We start from the raw sequence: 16,685 nt of genomic DNA, 5'->3' as shown, positions 1-16,685 counted from the left end.
CTAGCAGAGAGCAAGTCATGCAGTAGCACCGCGAGCGAGTGCTAAAGCAGCAGCTCCTGTAGCTGCCGGAGGTCGTGCAGCAGCAGCAGCGCAAGCGAGAGTAAGAGCAGATCAGCAGCATGAACGAAAGCAGGAGCAGTGCAGCAGCGCGACCGATAGCAAGAACAGAGCCGCAACACGAGCGAGAGCCGGAGCAGCTGCAGCTAGTGCCGTTGTGGAAGTCTCCGCCGAGGAAGCAACAACATGGGGGAGAGACGCCGTGGATGATGTGGCCGGCGACGGCGCCGTCGATGGAGACATGCCATGTCTGCTCAGTATCGAGCATCGGCAGCCTCGTGAGATCGAATAAAAGATAAAATGCAGCGGCGAGTGCAGAACCTCCTTGGTGACGCCGAATTGGCCTCGGCTTCATCGGAGGGATTGGTGAGGGTGCTACGGTTTCGGTGGGGCAGGTCAAGACGACGCTGTGGGGATTAAGGTGGCGCGATAGACGAGGCGAACGCCAGGGCAGCTCCTTGGAGGTGGAGGACGGGGCGGCTGATCCGGCGGGACGACGAGATCGACAACGGATCCTCATCCGGTGCGATGGATGAGGGACGGCGAGCTGTTGCGATGGATGACGTAGTCGGGGAAGAGTCTCCGGTTGGGCGACGGTCGGGAGGCCGACGGAGGAGCGTGGGGTTTCGCGGGTTTTGGCAGCCTCGGTGTACGAATGGGGGGGCGAAGGGGGAGGGGGGAGCCAAGCTTAGGGACGCGCTTGTCCGAAATGTAGGGTAAGTTACCAGTGTACCCCCGTCGGTTTTTACACCGCGACGTGGAGCTTCATTTCTGGCTGAGGGGTAGAAGGGGGATTTCACGTGTCTGGGCTGCGGGAGCGATTTCGGATGAGGAGGGAGTTCTCGCGCACGTCCAATTTTCGGGATAACAAGGTGCGGCGCGGGTTGAAGAAGCGGGAGTTTCAAAGCAGGTGAGACAAAAGATACTCGAGCTTGAAAATTTTGGGATAACAAGGTGCGGATTCCTTGTTCGGTAGAACAAACTTAACGTGTAAAAAAACAATTCATACAAGACACAAGAGAGTCATGTCCCCTTTTACTATATTGCTATAGATGCCATTGAAAAAACTACGAGAAAAATGTAAAAAATCGGGAGAACAAGATTACCCTGCACATTACCAAATCGATTCGCACTTCCCTCAACAACAACAAAAAACAAATCAATTCCCATGAAAGAAAGAGTAATGTCCCTTTTTATATGATTACAGATGCCATGATCTGGAATTTCAATTTTTGAATCCACGTTATGTTGAATTCGAATATATCATTAGGTGACCTTGCGGTTTATAATTGATGTAGTCGTACATTTTGATCTTCCATCATATATGAACATTTTACTCCACCATGTGAACATGTATATTGTTGTCTACCATATGGACTAAATTTGAATCAATTTTCCTTATTTGAATACGATTGTTGTCAAGTTATACAATAATTTAAATATTATCTTGATAACAAAAAACATACATATAACAGTAATCATATTTCACTATGAACTACATGTACCATACGCTCTCCAATTCAAATATTTGTATCCATTTTATATTGAATTCAAATCATAGTACATTATTGGTCTAGGTAGCGAGATGTTTGGGATAATCTAAACCCTGTTTTCATACGTATAATTTTTGGCTGAATTGGGACAAGTTTTGGTATAAGCCTCTTGCAAAACCGGAGATTCTCTCAACAAGCCTCGTGGTTCCGAGAGGGAACGTGTCACCTTTGTGTGCGAAACGATATATGCTACCTCCCCCCTGATTTTATTTACAGAGGCAACATAGAACTATATGAGTGCCCTGTTAAATTTTGGAATTATTTTGGGTTCATTTGGCCTTTTTATACATTAATTGAGTTTCTGGACTTTTAATACGCATAATCTAAATATGAATTGCATGCACATGCTCCAGTGCACTAAAGTGGGTTGAAAAATCACATGTGTGTCCTTGGTTGAATTTCTAGGTTCCATGGAAGAAATGAGAATGAAATTCAAACATCTAGGCGTCATGGCTTGACCGAGAACATCGAGAAACTTTGTTTTTAAATTCATGTAAATACAAAACTCGCCTGGAAATCATGAAACATGGCATGGTGTCATGTCATGGCACTAACATGTTGTGGTAAAAAATTGGGCCGATTTGGAAGCTCGTGGTTCTAAGAGGGAACGTGCCACCTTTGAGTGTGAAACGATATACGCTGCCCCCTTGAGTTTCTTAACAAAGGCAACATAGAACTACATTAGTGCCCTGTTAAATTTTGGAATTATTCTAGGTTCGTTTGTCGTTTTTTATACATTAATTGAGTTTCTGGTCATTTAATGTGCATAAGTCAAATTTGAACTACAAGCACATGCTCTCGTGCACCAAAGTTGGTTGAAAAATCACATTTGTGTCCTCGGGTGAATTCCTAGGTCCCATGCAAGAAATGAGAATAAAATTAAAACATCTGGGCATCGTGGCTCGGCCGAGAACATTGAGAAACTTGGTTTTAAAATTCTTGTAAATCCAAAACACGTCTGAAAATCATGAAACTTGGCATGGATGCCATGTCATGGTACTACCATGTTGTGGTAAAAAAATTGGCCAAATAGGAATAGATTTTGGTATAAGCTTTTGCAAACCGAAGCTTCTCTCAAGAAGGCTCGTGGTTCTGAGAGGGAACGTGCCACCTTTGAGTGCGAAAGGATATACGTTGTCCCCCTTGAGTTTATTTACAAAGGCAACATAGAACTACATGAGTGCCCTGTTAAATTTTGGAATTATTCCAGCTTCTTTTGGCCTTATTTACACATTAATCGAGTTTTTGGTCATTTAATGTGCATAATTAAAATTTGAACTACAAGCACATGCTCCCGTGCACCAAAGTTGGTTGAAAAATCACATTTGTGTCCTCGGGTGAATTTCTACTCCCTCCCTCCATCTATATAGGTCCTAATGCGTTTTTTGAGGCTAACTTTTACCAAACATTAGAGCAATAATATATGACATGCAACTTACAAAAAGCATACCTTCAATTTTGTATGTCAAAGGAGCTTCCAATAATATAATTTTCATAGTATACATCTCATGTGCTATTAATCTTGTCAATAGTCAAAGGCTGTCTTGAAAAACACATTAGGCCCTATATAGATGGAAGGATGGAGTAGGTCCCATGCAAAAAATGAGAATAAAATTCAAACATCTGGGCATCGTGGCTCGGTCGAGAACATTGAGAAACTTGGTTCTAAAATCATGAAACTTGGCATGGTGTCATGTCATGGTAGTACCATGCCGTGGTAAAAAAATTGGCCGAATAGGAACAAATTTTGGTATAAGCTTCTTGCAAATCAGAGCTTCTCTCAAGAAGGCTCGTGGTTTTGGGAGGGAACATGTCACCTTTGTGTGCATAATTCAAATTTGAAATACAAGCACATGTTCCAGTGCACCAAAGTTGGTTGAAAAATCACATGTGTGTCCTCGGTTAAATTTCTAGGTTCCATGCAAGAAATGGGAATGAAATTCAAAATTCTGGGCGTCGTGGCTGGGTTGGAAACATTGAGAAACTTAGTTTTTTAATTCCTGTAAATCTAAAACACGCATGAAAATAATGAAACTTGGCTTGGTGCCATGACATGGCACCAACATGCTGTGGTAAATTTGCAGTCCGATTTGCGAAGGCGCACACATTAACAATCAACAAAGTCATTTTGGAACAAGTGCTATCATGTTACAATCGGAAACACAAGTATTATTGAAACCATGGGCGTTCTACTTACTAGTACCATTTACGTGCCGCCATGCACCCCCATTTTTATTAGCTAGGAGGCGCCGTGCAGGGTAGCTATTTGAGTATGAGAGGCGTGCGATCAGACACCTGCGCGTGCTTATCGGGAGGAGAGCCCTTTGACCTCCATCTGCCGTCCATCTCTCTCCCAAGGTCTCCATTAATGGCGCCCGAGCCTCTGTTTAATGGCGTGGCTATGTCTCACTCGACTGAGATTTAAGAGAGAAAAAAGAAAATCTGAAAGCACGGATCTTGATGTAGATCCGACGGACCTATATAGAATCTACTGCGACTTATAGCAAGACTGATGAATATATAAGGACGATTAATTTTTATTTTTTGATCAAAGAAGGGCTTGCCCCTTCCGATTTTCATTACTGAAAACCACCACAGTTCACAAGAAGTTCAGCACAACTCCAGCCTAACACGAAGGACTAAAAGCTACCAGATTGAAATCGCAACATGCCAAGAGGCCAACAAAGGCCAAACATCCGTGCTAGAACCCAGCATTTCACAACTGACTACACAATCCACATCCTAAACCGATTATTACATCAAAAGAAACCAGGAAACTAGTCTCCGCAGCGAGCGGCGATGAGCTCTTTCGTGTCCTCAAGACGCTGCTTGAGAACATCCACGGATTCCTCCACCAGCCTTTGGCGCTCGTTGCGGAGCATGTCATTCTCGTCCATAAGTTTCTTGACGATGACGCCGATCCTCTTCAGCAAGGCACTGGTCTCCTCCTGCTGGTCTGCACTTCGGACGATCTTCTCCCTTAGCAGGTCACGCTCGGCCCGGAGCCTCTCATTGCCCTCCCTTAGTTGCCGGATGACGCCGGTAGCCTGTTCAAACGAGGCTATCATGTCGTCCTGCAACCTCGCCGAGCCGGAGATCTGATCCATCTGGCTATGGATGATCGCATGCATGCGCCTGTAACAGTCATCGCCTGCCCGCGAGAAATTTTCCCAGGCCGCCGCGGCGCGGCGGGACATCTCTGCTGCATTCGTGGCGCGGCGGGACATTTCTGCTGCTTCCGCGGCGCAGCCGGACCAGTCTGCTGCATCAACGGCGCGGCGGGACCTCTGTGATGCTACTTCCGCGTGGCGGGACATGTCGGCTGCTCTCGCAGCGAGGCATGACATCTCTCATGCTTCCGCTTCCATGCTCGCCTCTCCCTGGTGGCAATCTCTCGACCCATAACTCACGCTGGCCATGGCAGACGCAAGGGAAGGATGCTGACTGACTTGTTTGTTTTTGTCGATGAGGAGTTGAAGAGGAATGTGCAGTCATCTTGGCATACTAGTATTTATAACCGACTACTAATAAGCTCCTAAGTGGGAAACCATTTAGGTTGTGATCGGTGTGAACAGGTTTGCAATTCAGTATAGCGTGGAGTAATTTGGAATGTGACGAGACGCAAGCTCAAAATTTATTGACGGTTCTAGTTTCGAAGTGCGGCACTATTCCCGGATGGAGTACTTCTTTTTCTACTCCCTCCTTTCCGGTTTTATAGGGCTTATCTCAAAATTTTAGTTTTTCCATTTTATAATAAGGCTCAATTTGGTTGTTCCCCAACACATGTTCAGATTCGAAGGTGCATTAAATCATTGCATGCAAGTATTAAGAGAAAATTGACCAATGCATGTACTTTATGCATGCATGCATTGCAATTAATGCATTGATAAACATAATTTTTTTGAGAAAAACAATAGCCGCGTGGCGAGCTCTAGGCTAGTCTTTTTTTTCCAGACGCATCAAACCTATTTCTCGGGACTTCTCGCACGCACCATCGTGCCACCCACAAAAACTTGTACTCTGAGTTTAGTAGTACGTTATACAGGAAGAGAAGAGGTGCACGCACGCACTCGTCCTCTCACACACGCGTCTGTTTTTTCTCGAAAAGGAGGATGATGACCCCCGGCCTCTGCATCTGGGAGTCACACACGCAAATTATTGAAATATATCGAGTGCAGTGCTTTGATGTGTCGCGTCAACTCGTACATCAATGAGAAGTTTGATTATCCTCTCCCTCGCGGACTTAACTGCATCTGCCTTTGGCTGTATGACAGGTTGGCCACACACCTGTCGGGCCCACCTGTCATGCACGCAAAGGTAGGAGCGTCCCTCCCTCGCCCATGAGCATGGTGGATGGCAAGACTAGGAGAAGCTTTCGCTACACGCTCTCCCTCCCACACGCGATGGACATGCAACAGTTCAATCGGTGTCAGATGGCCAGAAGCGTACTGTAGTACTCCTCCAGTGCAGTAGTATTCCATCAATGTTCGACTTCCCGAAGAGGCGAAGAGCCAAGCGCAGCCCGCACGCTCGTGTGGCAGTTTCATGTGTAGAGTAGTCTAGAATAGCGTGTACCGTGCCTGTAAGCTTAAAATCGTTGGGGTTGGCTCCATGCTATGTGACCGTCTCGAAGTTTTTTTTAAAAATAAAATAGTCTTCTGGCCCTACCCGAAAACTGCCGCGCATACTGCCCAGGAAAAGCCCCGCCCTCAACTTTTAACTACGCGAAAATAGTTCGAGCTTGTTCGTTCTATATAAATACAGTACTTATTGTATGTTTATTCACCCGTGGGGTTGTTCAATGAATGGAGGGGCGGGGAGCACAAGTGAACAATACTGTAGTACTACTAGTAGTAGTAAGTAGGAGTTGTACAGTAGTCACCTTAAATAGAGAGTTTCTTTTCTTTAATGCCATGTACACAAATTGAAAAGCTTGTCGTGGAGAGAAAAAAGATAATCACTCCACTATATATGGACGCAGGGGCCTGAGCGCTTGCTTTACTAGGGTTGCTCTCTTCATTCTCTCATCCTCTCCATATATAAACAAGACAGCGGTAGCGACATTTTCTCTCTGCTCACCTCTGGTCACAGATCTGGCCGGGTCCCTTCAGCCGGTGTGTGTAGAGGACTAAAAGGTGCATCGTTCGCGCGGTCATCGCCGCCGAGGGAGGAAACCCACAGCTGCCGGAGGGGCCCGATCCTCTGCCCGTGCCGTTCTCTCCGACACATGGCCGGCTCGGGAGGTCCTCCGACCCTTCTTCCACCCTGCCGTATTGTCCGCAGATCCGACCTGCCGCCGCCAACATCCCGACGACCCTTAGGTATAAGTTCTTCGAAAGCGGCCTTGCTCTACTGCCCCAGCTCCCCACATGTCTGCATGTGCATCTTTTTCTACTCCCATCAGCTCTTCCAAAGCCACCTAAATTTTTAGTATTATTAGAGGTAAGCTACTTCATGCATTCGAATCTAGGGCTTTGTTCAAACAACGAAGAAAGGGGGAAAGTTGTAGCATGAATCTAGGACTTGATTCAAAGAGGAAATAATATGGTGAAAGTAGTAGAGACCGAATACCCAACCAGTCTCTTGGTTGAAAAGGGAAATAATGGGAAAACGTAGTACAAACTGGATAAGGAACAGATCTATTATTGGTTAAAAAAGGATAGAAAGTGGCGGCTGGTGGACAAGTCAACAGAGTATGTCCAGGATTAGATTTGCTGCCATCACATAGTAAAAGGTCTCCACGATTAGATTTGCTGCCCTCACATAGTAAAAGGTCTCAGGATTAGATTTGTTGCCCTCACATAGTAAAAGGTCTCCAGGATTAGATTTGCTGCCCTCACATAGTAAAAGGTCTCCAGGATGTTTTCCCCAGTATGATAAGTAAGTTGCTCCTTTACGCTGCTGAGTGTCCTGGTGTCCCCACGGTCCCATGCCCTTAAACCAACTCTTTAGCTGCTGTTGATTTACTATGTCTGGTAAACAAGCAATGCCACCATTAAAGTAATCCCATATTTGAGGAATCTCATTGTTGATCGTAATGCTTCTGCTAACATGAAGCATTGCTGACATTTTAAAATTTCTACTGTCCTTGCGTGATTGCCATGAACATAATTAAGATGCTTCTTTTCATTTTGTATATGTTTTGTATATTCTTATTGACCAGCAACTATTTACTTTCTATCTTTTTTGTGCAGATAGGGATATCAATTTCACCTTGTTGCTATTGTGACCTTTCGGTGAACTGCACAAAACACCTTTTTTTGGAATGAGTGTCTTGTGCAGTTCAACTAAAATGTCACGTGGGCAACATCTCTCAATTTTGGTGGAACTGCACAAAATGGTGATCGGAGTTTCCAAAATCTCCGTCAAGTTCTGCTGGTAATCTCGTGCAACATTTTATTAGCCTTTGCAAGATGGAGCCGTCACTGTCACCACAATGGCACTTTATTTTAGTGGAACTGCATAAAAGGATAAGAAAATTATAGTCGCACCTTACATGAGCCAGACAACCAACCATAATGTTCCTCAATTTTAGTGCAACTACTAAAGAAGAACCTGCCAGCTCACAAGAGCAAGTACTTCTTGCTAGCTGAATGATGTAATCTTTGCTTCATTTCAGGTGAACTGCAGAAAAAGCCGCATGAATTGAATCATGGAAGTCCAGGCAGACCTCATCCAAGTAGAGCTGGAGGTTGAGTTCAAGGAGGCCGCTATTAAAGTGAAATCATGCTCTCCTGTCTCCTTGTTTGTGCTGTGCAAACATGTTGTGCAAACATGAATACTCAACTACAGACGTTGTGACAGTCAAGAGCATTCGCCAAGTTCTTCGATTGTACGACATGGCTAGCCAAGATGGATTTAATCCCGATATTCACTTTATCAAAAGGCTCTAATGGGTTGGTTCTGAATCTTGCAAGCTGGGAATTAGTGAGATGTGTAGGCATCTTTGTTGTACTTATTATTTGAATCTTATTTGTTGGTTCTGAATCTTGCAAGCTGGGAATCAATGAGATGTGTAGGCATCTTTGTTGTACTTATTATTTGGATCTTATTTGTTGGTTCTAAATCTTGCAAGCTGGGAAACACGACATGATGATGCAGATGACAACAACCATAACAAACAGTTCAAACTTGGTAGTATTATCTTTGTGAAAGTGCAACAAATGTGCTGATCGTGTGCATCCTGAGAATAATAATTCTAATTGTTGTGCATGTTGATCCCGTGGCACTGATAGAACGAACGAATGCATTGCTTGTTTTAAGTATAAATTTCTATTAAAGCTAATTAAATTTAAGTAAAGTGACCACTAACTCCTGTTATTACAGTACCAATACGGACCTGCTCGTGAACTGACGTGTGGCCGAGGGTGCATCTTCTGCCGGACGTGCATCGGACAAGGGAGGAGTAGTAACTGTTGTCGCCTCTACACACTCAGCTTACTGTTGAATCCAGTTCCCCAAGAGCTGAAAAACGAATTGCTGCCGCCGCCTACACACTCGTTCACTTGAAGAGACTCCAATGGCGATCCAAGGGGTGAGCCTGCTGGATATGGACTTCAGCAAGGAGTTCCCCTTTGAGTTCGCCGTTCAGTCTTATGGCTGCACCAAGTTGAATGTGATGTACACCAACGATACAGACTCGGTGAAGCTCTGCCTCGCCTCAGTCCTATGGCTGCACCAGGTTCTGGAGCATTCGCCCATTTCATCGGCAGCGCCGACTGCACCTTCACTACGATGGAGAGAAGGAAGAATGCGGCGATTAGGCCATCTGGTGCAACAAGCTTGTCGACATCCAGAAGCAATACAAGATCATCAGCAACGGGTAGGAGAAGGACTCCGTGGTTGACCTTGTTGAGACCATCATCGACCCCTGATACGCCAACATGAAAGAAGATGACTTGAACACGTGGGAGGTACCTCCGAATCTAGCCTACATAACCTACGCGGCCAAGGACGCATACGCATGCTACGACATGTACATGCAGATCTTGGACATGAGGGCGTGTCTGCTTCTCGTAACCAACGAGTACACGGACAGCCGCAGCGTCATGATCAAGCATACCAGGAAGGTCTAGATGTTGTACTTTATCTGTTTATAAGCACCTTTATCATCTGAGTGTTTCATGCATTAGCCTATGTGTCGTAATTATCTGTTTTGTCCGAAATATTTCTTTTAAGAACCCATTAACCTGATTGCTTTTTTAGTGGCTATTTGCTTATGTATGTAAAATAGTTCACTTGTCCGTAAAAAAACTAGTTCACTCGGCTGCCGTGCTTTGAATCTCCTTCCTCCCAACATATTCCCCTCCTCAGGTGGACCCAGCAGGTCTCTGAATTTTCTCCCACTTTCTTTTTCGATGTAAATTGAGTTTTCTCCCAGTACTTTCCCCGTCTAGCCCAACATGATATTTTCACCTAGCCCAGCAAGTCCGCGGATTTCGAGAAAAATGCAAATGGGATTTAAACGGGTTGCATAGATGCTACATCATTGTTTCACCCAGCCCACCAAATGGACTAAAAAACAAATGGACTGACAACTCGGTCCACGGCCACAACCCAGTTTTTTTGTGATTTGCCAAGTAAGTTGCTTTGTCAGGCCTGTTGGGCTGCAAATCTTTCAAGACAAGGAGAGCTTCATTCGGCTGGCCGAGAAAATGGCCTATCAGTAATGAGAAATGGGCTGTACATTTTTAAAACACATCAAACCGGCAATTAGTTTCAAATATCTTTTTTCATTTCGAGATTTTAAATTACATTAATTTTTATGCGTGGAGAATTTGTTGGATTTTATATTCATATACATTTATTTTTAAAATCAGTCTGAATGTGAGTCAAAATTTCAGGATTAAAAATAGTTCGGACCGCACCAAAATATGCAAAATTTCATATAATTTTTTAACCGTGTCCACAATATGGGCTGTAATGCTAACAAAAAGAATATGGGCTCCAAAAAAAACCTTAATAATTAGCAAATGGGCTGTAAATTATTAGAAATAATGGCAGATGGGATGTATGCGGTTTTCCACAGATTTGAGGCTTTCCTAAAAAAAGGTTGACGCACAAGCAGTGACTGTTGGATGGCCATCCAACGGCTGTCGTGCTTCTTCAATCTCTGCTCTTCCTGCTCCAGCCGCTCAAACAAGCGCCGGCGGGACTGCCTGCTCCCTCCTCCCCGCGGCCGGCTCTACTGCCGCGCAGGCCTCACCGCTCCACCGTACTCCCATCGCTGGCCTAGCCATCCCTCTACTCACCCACACCTGCTGTTATTCTCCGGAGACGGCAGATGAACCAGTAAACCCTCATACAGTCGTACTCCCCTCCGCATGGGAAACAACTGCCGAGTCTTCCCTGCCTCCGTGTCGTTCCCTTCCTAGGCCTCGCCGTCGTCCACCACCCTGGTGCTCTCGGCGCGGCCTGGTCAACGTGGTCAACGACCGACATGCATTTGAAGTGGACTATACGTGGAGAGGCCGACAACTGGGTCCACGGCCGCACGCAAGGAAATGCCTCCTTATTATGCGCAACATAATGATTCCTCCACCTAACATCAGGGACCCACCGAAAGGGCCTCTGTATTTCGTGAAAAAAATGTTACCCCCGCTGACAGCTCGGACCCACCAGCTATATCTTCACACGCAAGGAAGTGCCTCCTTATTACGCACAAAAAAATGAATACTCCCCCTGTTAGCTGGGACCCAGTATAGTGGCAGGCTGACTTGTGGGCCTACTAAGTTGAAGGGGACGGAGGGCTTTGTCAACTTAGTCAATATGCACGATTGTAGCTCGCGTGACCGTACGATGTCCATCCAACGGCCGTAGTGCTTCTTCAACCTCTGGTCTTCTTGCTCCAGCCGCTCAAACCAGCGCCGGTCGTGCCTTGTGTTCCTGCCTCCCATGGTCGGCTGCGATGCGGTGGAGGCCTCACCGCCCCCTACTACGCCCACCGCTGGCCAGGCCATCCCTCTACTCACCCACACCCCTGTTATTCTGCAGCGACGACAGCTCACACCGCAGCGAACCAGTGAACCCTCGTACTCCTCTACGCATGGGCATCCACTGCCGCGTCTTCCCCGGCTCCGCGTCGTCCCCTTCCTAGGCCTCGCCATCGTCCACCGCCCTGGTGCTCTCGACGCGGCGTGGTCAACATGGTCAAGGAACGACTTCCATCAGACGTGGACTGTACGTGGAGAGGATGACAGCTGGGTCCACGGCCGCAACAAGGAAGTGCCTCCTTATTACGTGCAAAATAATTATTCCTCCACCTGACAGCGGGGACCCACCGGATGGGCCACCGTATTTCGCGAAAAAACGTTTTCCCCTGACTGCTGGGACCCACCAGCTACATCTTCGCACGCAAGGAAGTGCGTCCGGGCAAAAAAAATGATTCGCCCCCCTGACTGCTGGGACCCACCAGCTACATCTTTGCAGGCAAGGAAGTGCCTGACAGTCGGGACCCACCTGGTCGAAGCATACGTAGCATTGTCATTCTGGTCGCGAACGTGTACGTACATATATACTGGTGGATGTAGAGGCGCGCACATGTCGTAGTAGAGGCGCGTACGTGTCATAGTAGAGGCGCGCACGTAGCATGTACACGTACGTACAACGGCCAGGGTGCAAGAAAGAAAATACGGCCACGTATGTGTACATACGGGCGGGGTCTCGAACGCCTACTCGCGCATATGTACGGCCAGGGCTCGTGTACATGGCTGGGTCGGAACGGAGAAACAGTGTCGTCCTCGTGTTCATGGGGAGGCAACGGAATGCGTCATGTTCATGGGGAGGCAACGAAATGTGTCGTGTTCATCGGGAGGCAACGGAACGCGTGGGAGCCAACTGGCTGGGTCGGAAGGGAATGCGTCGCCGTGTTCATCGGGAGGGCTTGGACAGAACAGGCGATGGAAACGAGGCCTGGCATACCGCACAAGGGAGGAAACGGACCTCCTACATTTGGAACGAGGTCCTGTTGATCGGGAGGGGTCTGGCGTACCGCAAAACGGAGGAAACGGACCTCCTACGGTCGAAACGGGGGTCCTGTTGATCGGGAGGGGTGTGGCGTACCGCAAAACGGACGAAACAGACCTCCTACGGTTGAAACGGGGGTCCTGTTCATCGGGAGGGGTGTGGCGTACCGCAAAACAGGACTCCACGGGATACTGTTAATCTCCACCGTCGACCTCCTCCAGCCTCCACGGGCTACCGTTGACCTCCTCCAGCCTCCACGGGCTCCTGTTCATCCAGCCTCCACCGCACGCTACTCCACCGACTACTGTTCAACCACCCCTCCACGGGCACCCCTCCACCGTCTACTGTTCATCTAGCCCTCCACACCACGGGGTCCTGTTCAACCACCCCTCCACGGGCACCCCTCCACCTTCTACTGTTCATCTAGCCCTCCACCACACCACGGGGTCCTGTTCATCCAGAGGCAATGCCACCACTCACTGTTCATCCAAACCCCCCGTAACGCTCACTGTTCATCCCAGAGGCAACATCGATCGGCTTCAGTAGCAGCAGTAGCAAAGGAGTCGCTCGATCGGGTTCAGTTAACAGCCATCGATCAATTGCTCGGGTTCAGTAACGCGTAGCCTGCAGTGCAATCGCTCGGGTTCAGTTAGAGCCCAACGCCTCGCTCGGGTTTAGTTAGAGAAAACGCCTCGCACACACGCGTGTACATGTACGAGAGAAACGCGCATCGCTCAGCCCCCGACCTCCCACCGTAACCGGGAACTCCCCGAAATTTTCCTCCCCCTCGCTTCTACCACGGTTTTTTCCGTCATGGACGACCCAAAGAATGTCATGCAGCTACGTCTCTGGCCCGCCCAGGACGAAAATCCCATTTTCTGTCATGATTTTTTGTCATAGAAGTAGGAGCCCACCACCTATGATGATATCGGGTTTTTTCACAATTATCGTCATAGAAGTGCCATATGTATGACAAATTTTTTTTGTTCGGCCTAAAATGTCACGGATGTGTCTTTTTTTTGTAGTGTATAGTACCTTAAGTGGTGGTTTGTTTTCTTTTACTAATGGAGCTCATGAGAATTTCTGTTTAAGTTTTGTGTTGTAAATTTTTCATGTTTTGGGTAAAGATTTGATGGATTATGGAACAAGGAGTGGCAAGAGCCTAAGCTTGGGGATGCCCATGGCACCCCAAGGTAAAATCCAAGGACAACCAAAAGCCTAATCTTGGGGATGCCCCGGAAGGCATCCCCTCTTTCGTCTTCTTCTATCAGTAACTTTACTTGAGGCTATATTTTTATTCACCACATGATATGTGTTTTTCTTGGAGCGTCTTGTATGATTTGAGTCTTTGCTTTTTAGTTTACCATAATCATCCTTGCTATACACACCTTTTTGGAGAGACACACATGAATTGAAATTTATTAGAATACTCTATGTGCTTCACTTATATCTTTTGAGCTAGATAATTTTGCTCTAGTGCTTCACTTATATCTTTTAGAGCACGGTTGTGGTTTTATTTTATAGAAATTATTGATCTCTCATGCTTCACTTATATTATTTTGAGATTCCTTTGGAACACCATGGTAATTTGTTTTGGTTATGAAACTAGTCCTAATATGATAGGCATCCAAGATGGGTATAATAAAAACTATCATAGAAAGTGCATTGAATACTATGAGAAGTTTGGTACTTGATAATTGTTTTGAGATACAAAGGTGGTGATATTAGAGTGTGCTAGTTGAGTAATTGCGAAATTGAGAAATACTTGTGTTGAAGTTTGCAAGTCCCTAGCATGCACGTATGGTAACCGTTGTGTAACAAATTTGAAACATGAGGTGTTCTTAGATTGTCTTCCTTATGGAGGCCGGGGACGAGCGATGGTCTTTTCCTATCAATCTATCCCCCTAGTAGCATGCGCGTAGTGCTTGGTTTTTGATGACTTGTAGATTTTTGCAATAAGTATGTGAGTTCTTTATGACTAATGTTGAGTCCATGGATTATACGCACTCTCACCCTTCCATTATTGCTAGCCTCTTCGGTACCGTGCATTGCCCTTTCTCACCTTGAGAGTTGGTGAAAACTTCGCCGGTGCATCCAAACCCCATGATATGATATGCTCTATCACACATAAACCTCCTTATATCTTCCTCAAAACAACCACCATACCTACCTATCATGGCATCTCCATAGCCATTCCGAGATATATTGCCATGCAACATTCCACCATTTCATTTATAACATGCTTCATCATTGTCATATTGCTTTGCATGATCATGTACTTGACATCGTATTTGTCGCAAAGCCACCATGCATAATTTTTCATACATGTCACTCTTGATTCATTGCCCTTCCTGGTACACTGCCGGAGGCCTTCATATAGTGTCATATTTTGTTCTAGTATCGAGTTGTAATCATTGAGTTGTAAAATAGATAGAAGTGTGATGATCATCATTAAAAGAGCATTGTCCCCCAAAAAAGAGAAAGGCCAAATAAAAAAAGAAAGGCCCCAAAAAAGAAAAAAGAAATAAAAAGGGGCAATGCTACTATCCTTTTTTCCACACTTGTGCTTCAAAGTAGCACCATGATCTTTATGATAGAGAGTCTCTTGTTTTGTCACTTTCATATACTAGTGGGAATTTTTAATCATAGAACTTGGCCTGTATATTCCAACAATGGGCTTCCTCAAATGCCCTAGGTCTTCGTGAGCAAGCAAGTTGGATGCACACCCACTTAGTTTCTTTTGTTGAGCTTTCATACATTTATAGCTCTAGTGCATCCGCTGCATGGAAATCCCTACTCCTTGCATTGACATCAATTGATGGGCATCTCCCTAGCCTGTTGATTAGCCTCATCGTTGTAAGACTTTCTCCTTTTTTGTCTTCTCCACATAACCCCGTATCATTATTCTATTCCACCCATAGTGCTATATCCATGGCTCACGCTCATGTATTGCATGAAAGTTGAAAAAAGTTTGAGATTACTAAAGTATGAAACAATTGCTTGGCTTGCCATCGGGGTTGTGCAAGATGAGAGCATTCTTGTGTGACGAAAATGAAGCATGACCAAACTATATGATTTTGTAGGGATGAACTTTCTTTTGCCATGTTATTTTGAGAAGACATGATTTCTTAGTTAGTATGCTTGAAGTATTATTATTTTTATGTCAATATTAAACTTTTGTCTTGAATCTTTCGGATCTGAATATTCATGCCACAATAAATAAAATTAGATTGAGAATTATGCTAGGTAGCATTCCACATCAAAAATTCTATTTTTATCATTTACCTACTCAAGGACGAGCAGGCATTAAGCTTGGGGATGCTTGATACGTCTCCAACGTATCTATAATTTTTTATTGTTCCATGCTATTATATTATCTGTTTTGGATATTAATGGGCTTATTTATACACTTTTATATAATTTTTGGGACTAACCTACTAACCCAAGGCCCAGTGCAAATTGCTGTTTTTTGCCTATTTCATTGTTTCCCAGAAAAGGAATATCAAACGGAATCCAAACGGAATAAAACCTTCGGGAGAGTTATTTTTGGAACAAACATGATCCAGGGGACTTGGAGTGGACGTCAAGCAACCAACGAGGAGGCCACGAGGTAGGGGGCGCGCCTACCCCCTGGGAGCGCCCCCCCTCATGGGCCCCTCGTGGCTCCACCGACCTACTTCTTCCTCCTATATATATATTCATATACCCCAAAAACATCCAGGAGCACCACGACACCCTATTTCCACTGCCACACCCTTCTGTGCCCAAGAGATCCCATCTTGGGGACTTTTCCGGAGCTCCGCCGGAGGGGCAATCAATCACGGAGGGCCTCTACTTTGACCCCATGGCACCTCCGATGATGTGTGAGTAGTTTACCTCAGACCTTTGAGTCCATAGTTATTAGCTAGATGGCTTCTTCTCTCTCTTTGGATCTCAATACAATGTTCTCCTCGATCTTCTTGGAGATCTATTTGATGTAACTCTTTTTGCGGTGTGTTTGTCAAGATCCGATGAATTGTGGATTTATGATCAAGTTTATCTATGAACAATATTTGATTCTTCTCTGAAATCTTTTATGTATGATTGGTTATCTTTGCAAGTATCTTCGAA

The sequence above is a fragment of the Triticum dicoccoides genome, chromosome 5A, assembly GCF_002162155.2.
Source record: "Triticum dicoccoides isolate Atlit2015 ecotype Zavitan chromosome 5A, WEW_v2.0, whole genome shotgun sequence".
In the NCBI taxonomy this organism is placed as follows: Eukaryota; Viridiplantae; Streptophyta; class Magnoliopsida; order Poales; family Poaceae; genus Triticum; species Triticum dicoccoides.
The sequence above is the reverse complement of the archived record's forward strand: the minus strand, read 5'-3'. Positions refer to the sequence as shown.